Genomic DNA, 16,616 nt, shown 5'->3' with positions numbered 1-16,616 from the left:
GCATCATTGGGACCTGTAGTGTGCCAGATTACTGAGTTTGTCGGATTACAGAGTGGCTGGGTTAGAAAACACTTAATAAAATTAACCAACTTGATTTACACAAAGTTCATTGAACATCGGCAAAAATCAAACAGTTCCGCTACTTTGAGCTCAATTTCAAGGTACTTTTCGTCATGAAAGCAATCAAACTCATGTCTATTTCTGTAATATATCTTCCATTCTATCAAATGAGATAAAAAAAAACGAGTATACAGCCATAAAAACCATACGAATATATACCGCAAAGAGGCGGCTAATGGCTGAGAAGTGAGCTCCCTTATTTATTGTCCGTCTTTTCTTATTTTTGGTGTACGTTAAGAGGCATCTTTCCATCATACATTGCCCAAGTTTCAATGAGATAGCCCAACAAACAACTGAGAAAAAAAATATTTACCAAAAATCATGAATGGCAAGCACAAGCCAGGTACTGGAAATAAGTCACTTTCACTTTTTTGGGTTATCCTAGATTCTCTATACATACACTGCTATGTATGATAATCTGTGTAACTGTATTTGTGTATACCTGAATAAACTTATTTACTTACTTCTAGTCTGTTGACTGAGTACAAGAACCCGCCCATTCACCTATTTCAACTACCCAATAAAGTGGTCAGAAATTGGTAATTTGGTCAATTTCACACAAATTTCAACAGATGCTAATTTCAAAATAGGGTCCAGAATAAACAATGCAGACATTCCTGGCACTAAAATAACATTTTCTCTGTTCATTAGCCATGGCTCCAGGCCCCTCTTATATTACTCTTGCTTACCATTTGGAATTTTTATTCACACACAAAAAAAAAGTAGAAGATTTACTGTTATGCAGACTACTGCATAACAGTATGTATATGAAGAGGACATGAGATACAAGTACCATTCTCCTATCCCTGTCTTGGGGCTTAGAGAAAACAGAGTGTAGCACATGGCTAACTGTGATATACACTCGTACTGCACCATAAAACTGAAACAAAAAAAGCTATTTCCTCTTCATAGATTATCACACATAGCAGCATATGTGTAGAGAACCTAGGATAACCCAAAAAAGTCAAAGTGGCTTATTTCTAGTACCTGGCTTGGGTTAGCCATGTATGATTTTTGGTAAATATTCGATTCCCAGCCAGGGTAGAAACATTGGGTGTGTTTCTTTTCACCTGTTGTCTATGTTCGCCCATCAGTAAATAATAAATAAATAATGTCAACCCATATAAATAATGTCAACCCGTAAATAAATAATGTCAACTCTTTCTGACTGCGTATTGGAATTTGGACTGTCAGGCGGACAGGTATTGGACAGTGACGTCATATGTTTACTCTTGAGCATCGCTAAAAAATAGACCATTTCCACTACTGTGAGTGCAATTTCAAGGTACTTTTCGTCATGAAAGCAATCAAAATCATATCTATTTCTGTAATATATCTTCCATTCTATCAAATGAGACAGAAAAACGAGAATATAACCATAAAAACATACAAAAATATACCGCTAAGCAGCCGCTAATGGCTGAGAAGTGAACTCCACTATTTATGGTTTGATTTCTTTAATTTTTGGTGTACATTAAGAAGTATCTTTCCATCATACATTGCCCAAGTTTCAGTAAGATAACCCAACAAACAACTGAGAAAATAATAATAGTAGTAGTAGTTATAATAATAATAATAATAATAATAATAATAATAATAATAATAATAATAATAATAATAATAATAATAATATCTTTATTTACTACAAGTACATGTACAAGGTATACAGGCCTAGTTGACATCAGTGACATACTACTATATAGAAAGCCGCTTGTTATGCTGAGTATATCAAGCGAATTTGGTCAGTGTCCCAGGATGGGACCCACACCAGTCAACTAACACCCAGGTACCCATTTACTGATGGGTGAACATAGACAACAGGTGTGAAGAAACACACCCAATGTTTCTACCCTGGCTGGGAATTGAATATTTACCAAAAATCATATATGGCTAACCCAAGCCAGGTACTAGAAATAAGTCACTTTGTCTTGACTTTTTTGGGTTATCCTAGGTTCTCTACACACATGCTGCTATGTGTGATAATTTATGAAGAGGAAATAGCTTTTTTGTTTCAGGTTTATGGTGCAGTATGAGTGTATATCACAGTTAGCCATGTGCTACACTCCGTTTTCTCTAATATAAGCACCATGTCTTTTTTATACCTCCGTTGAACTGCTCGGTATTATGCCAAATATTATTCATTCTGGAGTATTTATTTATTTTATTTATTTATTTATTTATTTATTAACAATTTGAGCACACATACAGAGGTACAAAAAAATACAGATAAGAGCAGCATGCCAAAGCCACTTATACTATGCATAGCATTACGGGCTGGCTTAAAATTAACTTAAGATTAACTAAGCAATGATGAAATCAGTGATAAAACATTAATGTAAACAGATTACTATAAAGCACAAGTGAGTATTACAAAGACAGGTCATATGGTTGCATGCATTGTTGTACATTCAGTCGTATGAAGTATTCTGTTAGGTAGTGTATTTAAAAAATAATAAAGTTAGATTGGGTTTTAGGTTTAACATTTATGTGATATAATTGTGAGAAACATTTAAGATATACAATTTATAAGGTTCAGTTATTCAGTATTTATTTGGTTTTGGGTGAGTAAGTGATCTTTGAGAAGAGACTTGAATTTATAAACAGGTAGTGTTTCTTTTATATTTACAGGTAATGAATTCCAGATTTTAGGGCCTTTTATGTGCATTGAGTTTTTGCATAGTGTGAGATGGACACGAGGAACATCAAAGAGTGATCTGTGCCTTGTGTTATGGTCATGTGTTCTGTTGAGGTTGGCAAGGAGATGTTTGAGGGGAGGGTTAATATCAGAGTTAAGTGTTCTATGTATGTAATAGGTGCAGTAATAAGTATGGATGTTTTGTATGGTGAGTAGGTTTAGTGTATTGAATATTGGTGGAGTGTGCTGCCTGTAGTGAGAATTTGTTATCATTCTAACTGCAGCCTTTTGTTGGGTCATTAGTGGTCTGAGATGGTTAATTGTTGTTGAACCCCATGCACAAATTCCATAGGTGAGATAGGGGTAGATAAGCGAGTGATATAGGGCCAGGAGGGCTGACTGTGGAACATAGTACCGTATCTTCGATAGTATGCCTACAGTCTTGGAAATTTTTTTAGAAATTTGTTGTATATGTGTATGAAATTTGAGTCTATTATCAAGGTGGATTCCTAAGAATTTTCCCTCTGTTAGCTTTGTGATAGGTGATCCGTTTATCCGTTTATAATGTTAAGAGGGACATCTGTAGGTCTGTTACCAAACTGAATGAAGTAGGTTTTGTCAATGTTTAGTGTAAGTTTGTTAGTCCTCATCCAGGTAGATATTTTCTGTAATTCAGTATTTACAGTATTGGCTAGCGTGACTGGGCTCGGGTGAGAGAAGATGTATGTAGTGTCATCTGCAAATAGTGTGGGTTTGAGTAATTGCGAAGCATTTGGAAGGTCATTTATGTATAGGAGAAAGAGAAGAGGGCCAAGGACACTTCCCTGTGGGACACCAACTGTAATTGGTTGCGCGGAAGAGCTTGCCCCATTTGCATACACATATTGGCTTCTGTTGCTGAGGTATGACTTGAGGTAGTTGAGGAAGTGCCCTCTTATACCATAGTGTGACAATTTTATGTGGAGCAAGTCATGGTCAACTGTATCAAAAGCTTTACGTAAGTCAATGAAGATCCCCAGTGGGACTTCTTTTTTCTCTATTGCAGTGTATATATGTTCTAGCATGTGTATAATAGCATCATTAGTATTTTTATTAGGCCTGAATCCAAATTGGCAGGGGTTGAGTATGTTTTGGGAGATAAGGTAGGAGTAGATTCGTTTATGAATTAATTTTTCGAAGATTTTTGAGAGAGGGTGTAAGTTGGATATTGGCCTATAGTTATTCAACTCTGTTTGGTCTCCTCCTTTGTGGATCGGGGTGACCCTTGCTATTTTGAGTACTCTAGGGAAGGTGGAGGATTCAATGGATTTGTTAAAGAGTGTTGCAATGATTGGTGATAGCACTTGTGACACTTTTTTGTATATAAAGGGTGGTAAGGTATTTAAATCTCCTGCCTTGTTTTTTAGTGCGTTGATAATAAGGGAGACTTTGTATGGGTTAGTCGGAGCTAGGAACAGTGTGTTCGGGTAGTTGCTGGTGAGGTAGTCATTTGGTGGGGTATCTGAGCTTGGGATTTTATTGGCAAGGTTTTGTCCTATAGTGGAGAAGAAATCATTGAGTCTGTTTGCTGTTTCTGTTGGTGGGAGTTGGGGTTCATCTGATTTTGCTAATTTTATTTCGCTATTTCGTGATATCTTTTTTGTTCCCAGAATTTCTGATAGGGTTTTCCAGGTCTTTTTTATATCACCTTGTAAGTTGGATAATCTGTTCTCATAATACAATTTTTTTGCCCTTCTTATCAGGCTGGTTAGGATTGACGAGTAACGTTTTGTTTGGTCTCTGGTTATGTGACCCATTCTGTACTGTTTTTCATATTGGTGTTTTGTATTTATGGATTTGAGAATGCTGGGTGTTAGCCAGGGACTGTTCAGTCTCTTAGCTGTTATCTGTTTAGCTTTTTTAGGGCAGTGCTTGTTATAGAGGTATTGGGTCTTTTTTAGAAAATTATTAATACATTCGTCAATATCTGTATAGATTTCTAGCTCAGTGTGCCAATCAATGTTTGCTACTGCTGTTGTGAAGTTATTAATGGCTGCCTCATTGTGAAGTCTGAAGGTGACTTTAGTAGTGTCTTGGGGTAGTTTACCAAGAGTTGTTATGAGGAAAGTAGGGTAGTGGTCTGTGGTATTATCTGTAATTATGCCTGATTTTAAAGGGGATATGGTGTTGGTCCAGATGTGGTCAAGTAGGGAAACACTAGTCTCTGTAACTCTTGTAGGTTTTGTTACTGTTGGTAGTAACATACAGTTACTCATTGTGTTTGTGAATTCAGTAACGTGTGGGTCCTGGTCTTGCAGGAGATTTATATTGAAGTCACCTGAGAGTAGTAAGTGATCTTTGTTCATGCGTGCATCAGTTATCATACTTCCTAGGTTTTGACTAAATTGGCTAATGTTTGACTGTGGAACTCTGTAGATGTTTATCAATGTGAGAGGTTTTTGTAGGTATTTGGATTTGAATTTAGCTATTATATATTCCCCATGTTCATCCCTTGTGCAAGTATTAGTGATACATTCTAGTTGGTCTGAGTAGTATATGGCTGTGCCACCCCCTTGTTGGTCTGGCCTACAGTTGTGTATGGCTGTGTAACCAGGAATGGCATAGACATCTGTACTATCAGGCTTTAGCCAGGTTTCAGTTAGTGTAATGATGGACATATTGGCATGTAAGGAATTTAGTAATGTTATGAGGTCATCGTAATGCTTGTTTAAAGATCTGATATTGTAGTTAAAGATAGTTATGTTGTTGTTGGCACTGAGAAGTGCCTTTGATTGTTCTGCAGTGTAGTAATTACAGTAACTGTTTGATTCATTTAAGTCATTAAATAAGAGGTTGGTATCAGGATCAATGCTTGTAATCATAAGATTTGTAGTGAATCTATAGTTAGAATTAAGTATAAAACAAAGTAAATAGTCTTAAGCTAAAAAATAGCACCTGAATTATTTAACAAATGTAAAATAATGAGCTAAGGTAGTTTTTTTTTTTTTTTTTTTTTTAAGCTAAATTAAAGGAGACAATATAAAAGGGACTAATACAAATAAAGTGATGATCAAATAATGGAGCTTGGGAATATGATAGTAGGTAGTACTATAAAGGTAATTTTTTAAAGTTAGAATTATAGTATAAAATTATAATATAAAAGGGACTAATATAGGTTGTGGTGAACAATAAAGTGGTAATCAAATAAATGAGCTTTGGAATATAATGGCAAAGTTGTGAACTTATTCTACATTAGCACCTGAGAATAGCACCTTGATTATTTTAACAATTGTGAATATATAAACTAGGGTAGTTATATAAAGCTAAAATAAAGGAGAAAATATATAAGGGACTAAAATTAAGTAATGGTAAACAAAGTTAAATGGACAGATGGTAGGAATTATAATATAAACTTATAATATAAAAATACAATTTGAAATGGTACTTGCAATTGCACTAGAGTCTGGTATAGGTTGTTGACAAGATCAAGATTATAACTAGATTTAAATTGACAAAATAAAATTCACAATTAAAGTACCAAAAGAATAATAGTAAAAAAATAACAATGGTAATGTCTTGGTTATAATATGATAGTAAGATGGTAGACAGGTACCCATGTACACAGGTACAAAGGATAATATAAAGGTTGGGGTTGAATATACAAACTTGAAAATTTGGCAACAAAATGTTATGGGAAGTATAAGATAATGTTTAATGTACAAAAGTAAAATTGACTGGTAATAAATATGGTGTTTAATAAAATTTTAGTAAGTAATAATGATTACAAAAAAACTGAAAAAGTAATGTTTATTTCATTCAGTATTGCACTGGTAGTTATACTTGAGGTTATATGGCAGTACAAGGTAATTAAGAGTAATCTAAGATATTAAATGTGGTATTAAAACAGGTAAAGGTAATTAGACAAGTAATGGTTATTAAATGTCAAAAATGTTAAGAGTAAATTGAAATTTTAGTAAAAATGATAATTATTAATTTTAGTAAGTAATATCAATTGATAGTATTTAAAAAAATATGAGGTAGTAATATGGACAGAGAAAGTATCAATTCAGCTAATGTTTAAGCGAACAATAGTAAATAAGAAAATCACATAAGGTGACTTATGCTTACTAGTAAAATCACAAAATGAGGTAGTTGATTATTTAATTACTAAGAGATTGTACAATGAAATTTGAACAATAATGGAGCAAAACATACACTACACTACGTAGGCTTTTAAGTTGGACATTGTTTAGTTATTCTCTGTAAGATAAGTATCCCTGAGAAATCGTGATAGATCATTCTCGTTCGTGATTGTGTACAGTTGACCTACATTTGTTTTCCTAACTAGAATTTTCCCATCCCGTGTGAAGCATTGGTGTATTGTGTCATTATTCTCCCGCTTAAGTTTTCTGACTCTATACAGGAGGTTCTGACGTTTTTTGGTAAGACACTCGTTTATGTATACCTCTTTCTTTACTTTAATAGATGCAATAATTAAGTCTTTTTTCCTGTCATGTGAGTGGAATCTAAGCATAACACTTTTTCTACCATGGGATCCTAGTAACCTGGCTTCTTTTATTTCAGACTCTGGTACAATAACACTTGTTTGGTCCTTTATGATCTGCAGAGTAATTTCTTTACTGTTTGTTTGGTTCATATCACTGGGAAAAAGTGGACTGTTAACTATTACTGCGTCCGATAGTTTATCTTGTTCAGTTTTATCTTCTTGGAGAGCAAAGTAGTCACTGAACTGGTTATCTAAGTTGTTCTTCCAGTCTTTTACTGCTTCTTCAACCTTTGTATTAAGAGATATTATTTGTTGGGTATGGCTATCTATGACTGTCTGGATGGTCTTGTCACAGTTAGTCATTCCTGGTGTTGTTAACTTTTGTTCAAAACTGAGGATTTTGTTTTCGAGTTGTGTCATCCTGGTGTCTTGTTTTGTTAGCATCTCTCGAAGATTCATATTTTCAATAACTAAGTTGGAGATGCATGACTTTAGGGTATCTGGATCATTGGTCATACCTGAGAGACTACTTGGTAGGTTGAATCCGGGGAAGAGAGGGGAGGATGGGCTGGTGGCAGCCATGTTTGTTGTTATTGTTGTGGTGTCGCCTTGAGTGGTGGTGAGTGGGGTGGTTGCTGGGCCGGCGTCCTCCTGACTACACTTGTTGAATAGTTGATTTTTCGGTGTTTTCTTGCTGGCCTTGGTGCTGTTTCCTCTTAGATTGCGCCTCATAATACTACAGGAATTGTTGTAGTTAAGAAGAAGTTGTAGTATACAAAGCTTAGGGTTACGTTGTTCGGCTGGCAGCGGGGTGTTGCTTTCGGTTTGTGTGCAGTCTTCCTTTGATCTCTATTATGTTCGATTTGTAGGTTTCACTGTTGGTAATCTTTGGTCATTCTGGGTGCTACGTTGGGTAGTGCAGTTTTGCTTGTAACTAGGTCATCATAGGAGCATTGGTAGCTCTGGTAGTTGGAGAAAAGTACGGAGCTTGGAAGTCGCTGCTGCCGCTGCCGATGATTAAGCCAAGAATGTTTATGTTATTTATATTGTTTATTATGTTATATTAGATAATTTGTGATAGACAGTAAGATGTAGTGTTGATATTAGCATAATAATAAAGCATATTCCCCTGCATCATGAGACTGAGCTCATGGCAACTGACAGTGGCTTCAAAGCCACCTTATCTTTAATGGACAATGTACGTGCTTTACACAACGAAAAGCATTTTTTTTCATTGGAACCATGGCTAGGGCTAAAAGAAAGCAGGTTATAACAATAAATGGAGAAAAAGAAATTGGAATGACTTATAGAGTAAGTAACGCCACCAAACAGTACCAGCAGGTTGGTGTGGCGACCCTGGAAATTTGAAATTATGCTAGCCAAAATTAGTGCTGAATAACTGAAAGAACCGAATAACTGATTGCTGGATTTGTGATGGCGGACCTGTATTGGCGTCATGAGTAGAGAAACTTTTAGCAATTTAATGTGTACCTGCACACCAGCACAGTGTGTAAGTATATTTAGGTACAGGTACACATAAGTATAATTATCAGAGTACAGTGGTCCCTCGATAATTGTAGTTCTCGGGAATCGCAGATTTCGGAAATCATAGGGATATTTTCGTATAAACATGGGCTCGCTAATCATAGGTTGACTCGCGAATAGTAGGTCGTCCAGGATGCGTACGCATGGTGTGAGCTGGGGCGGCCTCCCTACCCAGCCAGTGTGGCATTGTTTACCAGTGAGCGAAGGTCCCCTCATGTGCTCCTACGAAATATTTCATAATATTCCACTCATTTTAGTGCTTGCAAGTACTAAATAAGCTACCATGGCTCCAAAGAAAGCTCCTAGTGCCAAGCCTGTGGTAAAGAAAGTGAGAAATATGATTGAGAAAAACATCATTGAACTGGGGAGTTACATGGGGTTGGATGTGAGTTTGGAGGATGTGGAAGAGTTGGTGGAAGACCACAACGAAGAGCTCACCACTGAGGAGCTGCAAGAGCTTCAGCAGGAACAGCAACAGATCGCAGCTCAGAATCTTGCTGCTGAGGAGGAGGAAGAGAGATCGAAGAAGGTGCCTTCTTCAGAAATTAAAGAGATTTTTGCTATGTGGGGTAAGATGGAAAGATTTATGGAGAAACGTCACCCTGACAAGGCTGTTGCAAGCCATGTTCGCAACATGCACAGTGACAAAGTCTTGGGCCATTTTAGGGAAGTGTTAACCCTTTCAGGGTCCGTCCTGTAGATCTACGGCTTCACGTTGAGTGTCCAAACTGTAGATCTATGCCAAAATTCTAGCGCCGTCAAATTTAGCGCAAAAGTGCTCATAGGCTTACATGTGAGAGAACGGGTCTGCGTGGTGGGTGTGCGCCATAAGCAAAAAATCTAGGCGCCCGCATAGCATTGTGGGAACGCCGGCTCAGTTACCCTTGTTCACCATGCCTCGTCGCAAGTCAGCTCTCACTCCCTGGAAAATTGGGACTCTCCTCTTCCTATCTGATAATTCTGACACTGATGGAAGTGGAAATGAAGACGAATTCTACGGCTTTGATCAGTTAGTGACCGAAAAGAATGACCAGGATATCGACAATAGTGCAGAAAACCCTGATGATCCTCAACCTTCTACCTCTGGTGTGGGCGCTCGTGACTCACAGTCGGTTGTGCCTCAACGCAAGAGAAAACTAATATTTTCGCGTGGCCAGGCCTCTGACTTCAGTAATGATGATAGTGACACGGATTGTGATTTTATTGAGCTCGACGATCATTCGAGTAGTGATAGTGAGGAATCATATTCACCAGTGAAGCGTCGGTATGTTCGCCACTGCATGCGCTCGGGTAGTGTACCCTATGCTGTGCCCAGGGGACGGAGTACAACCCGGAGTACATTCCGGAGTACATCCCATGGCCCTACACCAGTTTTAGGTAGTGATAGTGAGGATGATGTGGCTACACTTGGCATGGATAGACCACAGGCATCAGTGGATGGTGTTAGTGGTGATGGTAGTGGCACCGCCATGTGTGACTCACCAGCCCAGGGTGGGACCCACGCTGCTGGCTCGTCAGTTCAAGGACAAAGCGGAGCGTCAGCCACCAGCCCACCACAACCACCTGCACAACCAGCCTATGATGTCCAGTATCCACCAGCAAACCGTATGTGGGATTGGCAGCAAAATCCCAATTTTGTTCCCAAGCCTCACCACTTTGATGACTCTCAAAGTGGAATTCTACCTACTTGTCCCCTTGGAACCACGGCCAATGAACTGGAATTCTTTGAATTATTCTTTGACCAGCCATTGATGGAAACTATTGTCAGGGAAAGTAATAAGTATTTTGAGTACACCATGGCAAATACGATCATATCACCACAGTCAAGACTACACAGGTGGAAAGAGATGACTGTTGCAGAAATATATTTGCTTTTTGCAACAATAATGCTTATGCCTCATGTCTATAAGCATAATATAAAAGCATACTGGTCCACAGATTGGCTAATTTCTACCCCGGTCTTTAGTGAAATCATCCCAGTGAACAGGTTTATCTTACTCTTACGTATGTTGCACTTCTCTGACAAAACCAGGCCTGACAGAAGTGACAGGTTATACAAGATTAGAAATGTTTTCATGTTTCTCAAACAAAAGTTCAGCATATACTTTTATCCATTCAAGAATCTTGTAATTGACGAGTCTTTGATTTTGTTCAAAGGTAGACTGTCATTCAAGCAGTATGTACCAAGCAAGAGGAAACGCTTTGGTATAAAACTGTTTGTACTCTGCGACTGTGACAGTGGCCTGGTGCTAGATATTGTTGTATACACGGGAAGTAAAACATTGAAAGATACCAAGATGTTATTGGGTATCTCAGGTGACATAGTGAGAAACATGATGGCACCTTATCTTGGTAAGGGGCATACATTATATACCGATAACTGGTACACAAGCCCATTACTCAGTGATTTCATGCGAGTGAACAAGACAGATGTGTGTGGCACAGTGCGTTCTAATCGTAAACACATGCCCAGGCTCAACGCAGGTGCTTGTGGTGATGACGTGCAGGTGTTTACTGCCAATGACATCATGGCATTACGGTGGCATGACAAACGAGATGTCACATTGTTGACAACCTTTCACCGTAATGAAATGCAAGACAGTGGCAAAGTTGATCGAGTGACTAATGAATGTATTCGAAAACCAGTGACAGTGATTGATTATACACAAAACATGCGCTTGGTTGACAAATGTGACATGCAGATTGGTTTTGTTGACTGTGTTCGTAAGAGTTACAAGTGGTACATGAAACTTTTCTTCCATCTCATGGACATTTCAATGCTCAATGCATATAATATGTACCAAATAAAGACTGGCAACAGACCACCGTATGGTGAATTTTGTTTGTCTGTCGTCAGACAACTCATAATGAAGTACCAGGTAAGAACACCTGCTATACAACAAGGTCCTCGAATTACTCAGGATATACCCAAGCGTTTGAGGAGGGAAGGTGATCATTTCATAATACAGCTTCCTTCAACTCAGAAGAAATTTGCTCAGAAGAGATGCATCGTCTGTGCACAAACAAAACGACGGCAACAAAGACGCAAAGACACTCGGTTTATGTGTGAGGAATGTAAGGTGCCTCTGTGCATGGTGCCTTGTTTCAAGGAGTTCCACAAGCTCCAGCAGTTCTAAAACCATGTCCAGTGATTGTAAATATGTAAATATATGATAGAACATTAGTATTACATAAGATTTGTGCATGTTTATTGTAATAAACAACAGTGGTAAACAATAATATGATAATAACTTTAGTGCGGTTATTGTGTTCAATACAGTGAGTTTATATATATACATTATATACAGTATTGGTCTCTCAGGCCCCAAATGTTAGTAGGAATAGAAAGAAATCGGAAAAGAAAAGAAAAAACTATAAAAACCCTTAAATATTGTAATGCGCGTATGTGGAATTAGTCGATGTTGCCGCCACCACATCATTTTTGACAAACTTCTTGGCACTGTATCTCGGTAAGTACTGATCAGAATTTTTTTTTTTGTCTTATTACCTTCACAAAAATATGCTCTTTAATTCTGTAAGAAAAATAATTTTTTTTTTTTTCAAAATTTCTTGGACACTGGAGCACCACTTCAGATTTTGCCCTTGGACCCTGAAGGGGTTAAAGAGACGCCAGAAACAGAGCTCTCTCGACAGTTATTTTGCGAGACAGGACTCCAGTGACTCTCAAGCTGGTCCTAGTGGCATTAAGAAACAAAGAAGAGAAGCAACCCCAGAAAAGCAATTGGTACCTGAGGTGTTGCTGGAAGGGGATTCCCCTTCCAAACTGTAAAAGTCAAATCTCTCTCCTCCTCCAGTGTCCCATACACTAAGAAGAATCTCCAATAAAGGTAAGTGTTATGCTGTTAATGTTTCATTCGTCATTTCCCATTGTATTGTTGATGTACTACATCTATATTTCATGTAAAAAAAATTTTTTGTTTTAATACTTCTGGGTGTCAGGAACGGATTAATTGTATTTACATTATTTCTTATGGGGAAAATTGATTCGAAAATCGTAGATTTCGATAATAGTAGCAACTCCAGGAAAGGATTAACTACGATAAATGAGGGACCACTGTATATATAAAATACGCAGTAACTTTAAAACACTTGAAATTTTGGAAAGTTTCCTGACATAATAGATGTGGTCACATAGAATGTAAACAAACTGGGTGGGGTGCGCCATATTTGAAAGACTGCATGCTGTATAACAAATTTTGGTCATAATTTGACATCGCCGTATTAGTGGAACACCGTAAGGCGAAACGCCGTAAAGCGGGGCCGTACTGTATTTGGTTGATGTGCGCTTCAGGAGATGTGCCTGGTGTTATACTCACCCCAAGATCTTTTTCCTTGAGTGACGTTTGTAGTCTCTGGCCCCCTAGACTGTACTCCGTCTGCAGTCTTCTTTTCCCTTCCCTAATCTTCATGACTGCACTTGGTGGGGTTGAACTCCAGGAGCCAATTGCTGGACAAGGTCTGCAGCCTGTCCAGATTCCTTTGTAGTTCTGCCTTGTCTTCAATTGAGTGAATTCTTCTCAACTTCACGTCATCTGCAAACAGGGACACTTCGGAGTCTATTCCTTCCATCATGTCGTTCACAAATACCAGAAACAGCACTGATTCTAGGACTGACCCCTGTGGGACCCCACTGGTCACCAGCGCCCACTCTGACACCTCGCCATGTACCATGACTCGCTGCTGTCTTCCTGACAAGTATTCCCTGATCCATTGTAGTGCCTTCCCTGTTATCCCTGCCTGGTCCTCCAGTTTTTGCACTAATCTCTTATGTGGAACTATGTCAAAGGTATGGTTATACTTAGTGTCAACTTCTCTGTGGAACTCAAATATTATTTCACACTTTTCAATGCATAGAACCAATGTTTGTTATGTAGTATGTATGTTTTGTGTAAATTTTATTTTGGAAGATATTAACTAAAGGTGTTAAAGTTGGATAAGCTAAGTTATATTGTTTAATTAAGATTAGGTTAGGTTAAGTTACTTTAAGTAAGATATTGTAAAGTATTGTATCCTGTAATTAAGGTTATACAGTGGACCCCCGGTTTGCGATATTAATCCGTTCCTGAGAGCTCATCGTAAACCAAAACTATCGCAGACCGAATCAATTTTCCCCATAAGAAATAATGGAAATCAAATTAATCCGTCCAAGACACCCAAAAGTATGAAAAAAAAAATTTTTTACCACATGAAATATTAATTTTAATACACACAAACTGACACCTACCTTTATTGAAGATCTGGTGATGATTGATGGGATGGGAGGAGGGGAGAGTGTTGCTGGTGTTAGTGTTTAGAAGGGGAATCCCCTTCCATTAGGACTTGAAGTGTCAAGTCCTTTTCCCGGGTTACTTCCCTTCTTCTTTTAATACCACTAGGACCAGCTTGAGAGTCACTGGACTTCTGTCGCACAACATATCTGTCCATAGAGGCCTGTACCTCTCGTTCCTTTATGACTTTCCTAAAGTGGTTCACAATATTGTCATTGTACAGGTTGCCAACACGGCTTGCAGTAGCTGTGTCAGGGTGATTTTCATCAAAAAAGGTTGGCACGTCAAGCCACTTTTCACACACTTCCTTAATCTTTGAAGTAGGCAACTTCCTCAGTTTCTCTATCCCCTCCTCCAAAGCAGTTTCCTCAGGTCTGGCCTCTTGCTGTAGAAGATGATCTAGCAGCTCATCAGTGGTTAGTTCTTCATTGTCCTCCTCCACCAACTCTTCCACATCCTCCCCACTAACCTCCAACCCCAAGGACTTCCCCAATGCCACAATGGATTCCTCAACTGCCATACACTTCTCAGGGTTAGCCTCACAATCCCTTTTGTCTACACATTCTGGCCACAGTTTTTTCCAAGCAGAGTTCAAGGTCCTCTTAGTCACTTCCTCTCAAGCCTTACCTATAATGTTTACACAATTGAGGATATTAAGTGATCCTTCCAAAACTCTTTTAGAGTCAATTGAGTGTCTGTGGTCACTTCAAAGCACTTTTGAAACATAGCTTTTGTGTACAGTTTCTTGAAGTTGGAAATGACCTGCTGGTCCATGGGCTGCAGGAGAGGAGTGGTATTAGGAGGCAAAAACTTGACCTTAATGAAGCTCATGTCCATAGAAAGTTGCTCTGCCAAGTCTGAAGGATAACCAGGGGCATTGTCTAATACCAGGAGGCACTTAAGGTCTAATTTCTTTTCAGTTAGGTAATTTTTCACAGTGGGGGCAAATGCATGGTGTAACCAGTCATAGAAAAAGTCCCTAGTGACCCATGCCTTAATGTTTGCCCTCCATAGCACACCTAAATTAGCCTTGAGGACATTCTTTTGCCTGAACACTCTGGGAGTTTCTGAGTGATACACCAATAAAGGCTTCACTTTGCAATCACCACTAGCATTAGCACAGAATAAAAGAGTAAGCCTGTCTTTCATAGGCTTATGTCCTGGGAGTGCCTTTTCCTCCTGAGTAATGTAGGTCCTGCTTGGCAATTTCTTCCAAAACAGGCCTGTTTCATCGCAATTAAACACTTGTTTAAGTTTCAAGTCTTCACTGTCTATGTAATCCTTGAATTCGTTCACATATGTTTCAGCTGCTTTTTGGTCTGAACTGGCAGCCTCACCATACCTAATCACACTATGTATGCCACTATAAATCTTAAATCTTTCAAACCAACCTTTGCTGGCCTTAATTTCACTCACATCACCACTAGTTGCAGACATTTTTCTAATTAAATCGTCATGCAACTTCCTAGCCTTTTCACATATGATCGCTTGAGAGATGCTATCTCCTGCTATCTGTTTTTCATTTATCCACACCAATAACAGTCTCTCAATATCTTTTAACACTTGCGGCCGCTGTTTTGTAATCACAGTTGCACCTTTTGCAAGAACAGCTTCCTTGATTGCCGTTTTCCTGGCCACTATAGTAGCGATGGTTGATTGGGGTTTCGTATACAACCTGGCCAGCTCCGACACACGCACTCCACTCTTGTACTTTTCAGTTATCTCTTTCTTCATTTCAATAGTTATTAGCACCCTTTTTCTCGAAGGGTTGGCACTAGAAGCCTTCTTGGGGCCAATGGTAACTTATTTTGCATAAATAAGCACCAAAAACACTGATGGAATGTACCAAATGTATGCTTAGATGCTAGCACACTGGCTGGCTCGCTTGTAAACACTGGCATGCATGGGGCAGTTCAGACCACATGTGGACACGTCCCAGACGAATCGCGTATACCGGGTTTCTTAATGCGAACCGAGTCAAAATTTTTGCGTTAAATTGTATCGTATACTGGATTTAGCGTATACTGATGCCTTCGTATGCCGGGGGTCCACTGTATTAGGTATATTTTAATTTAGTTTATGTTAGGTAAAGTATTATATCATTTATTTAACCCTTTCAGGGTCGACAGGCCCTCTCAGAGACTTGTTCTCTGGGTCGGCCAAATTTAAAAAAAAAATTATTTTTTTCTTATGAAAAGATGGAGAATCTTTTCCCGATCATAATGACATCAGAAGTATGAAATTTTATGGAAAACTTACGGAATTATGCTCTCGTGAAATTAGCGGTCACGACGATGTTCACGCATCGGCAATTTTGCCCACTTTCAGCCCTATTTTCGGCCAATTCCAGTGTACTTGTTGACAAAAATCATAACTATTTCGCTAGAACTCTATTTTCTCTATCGAATGAGTACAAGAAACCACACATTTACCGATTTCAACTATCCAATACAGTGGTCAGAATTTAGCAATTTTGCCAATTTCACACAAATTTCAAAAGATGCCAATTTCCGAATAGGGTCCAGAATAAACAAGAAAGACA

General features: G+C 38.5%; 1 protein-coding gene across 5 annotated transcripts in view; it reads left to right on the top strand.

The window, feature by feature from the left end:
- Positions 1 to 16,616, top strand: part of LOC128703107 (zinc finger protein 300-like) — a 50,618-nt gene that overhangs the window by 7,978 nt on the left and 26,024 nt on the right. The window contains exons 1-2 of one of the 5 annotated variants that reach the window (XM_070090448.1): positions 11,214 to 12,256; positions 12,381 to 12,634. The exons of 1 other annotated variant lie outside the window; for it this stretch is intronic. The gene's annotated coding sequence lies outside the window, so the exon portion shown is untranslated. Of the gene's footprint in view, positions 1 to 11,213; positions 12,257 to 12,296; positions 12,635 to 16,616 lie in introns of those variants that run through there. 3 more of the 5 variants (XM_070090450.1, XM_070090451.1, XM_070090452.1) reach the window with 3 other exon arrangements.

The sequence above is a fragment of the Cherax quadricarinatus genome, chromosome 32 (assembly GCF_038502225.1).
Source record: "Cherax quadricarinatus isolate ZL_2023a chromosome 32, ASM3850222v1, whole genome shotgun sequence".
Lineage (NCBI taxonomy): Eukaryota > Metazoa > Arthropoda > Malacostraca > Decapoda > Parastacidae > Cherax > Cherax quadricarinatus.
This window is presented reverse-complemented; position numbering and strand designations above follow the sequence as displayed.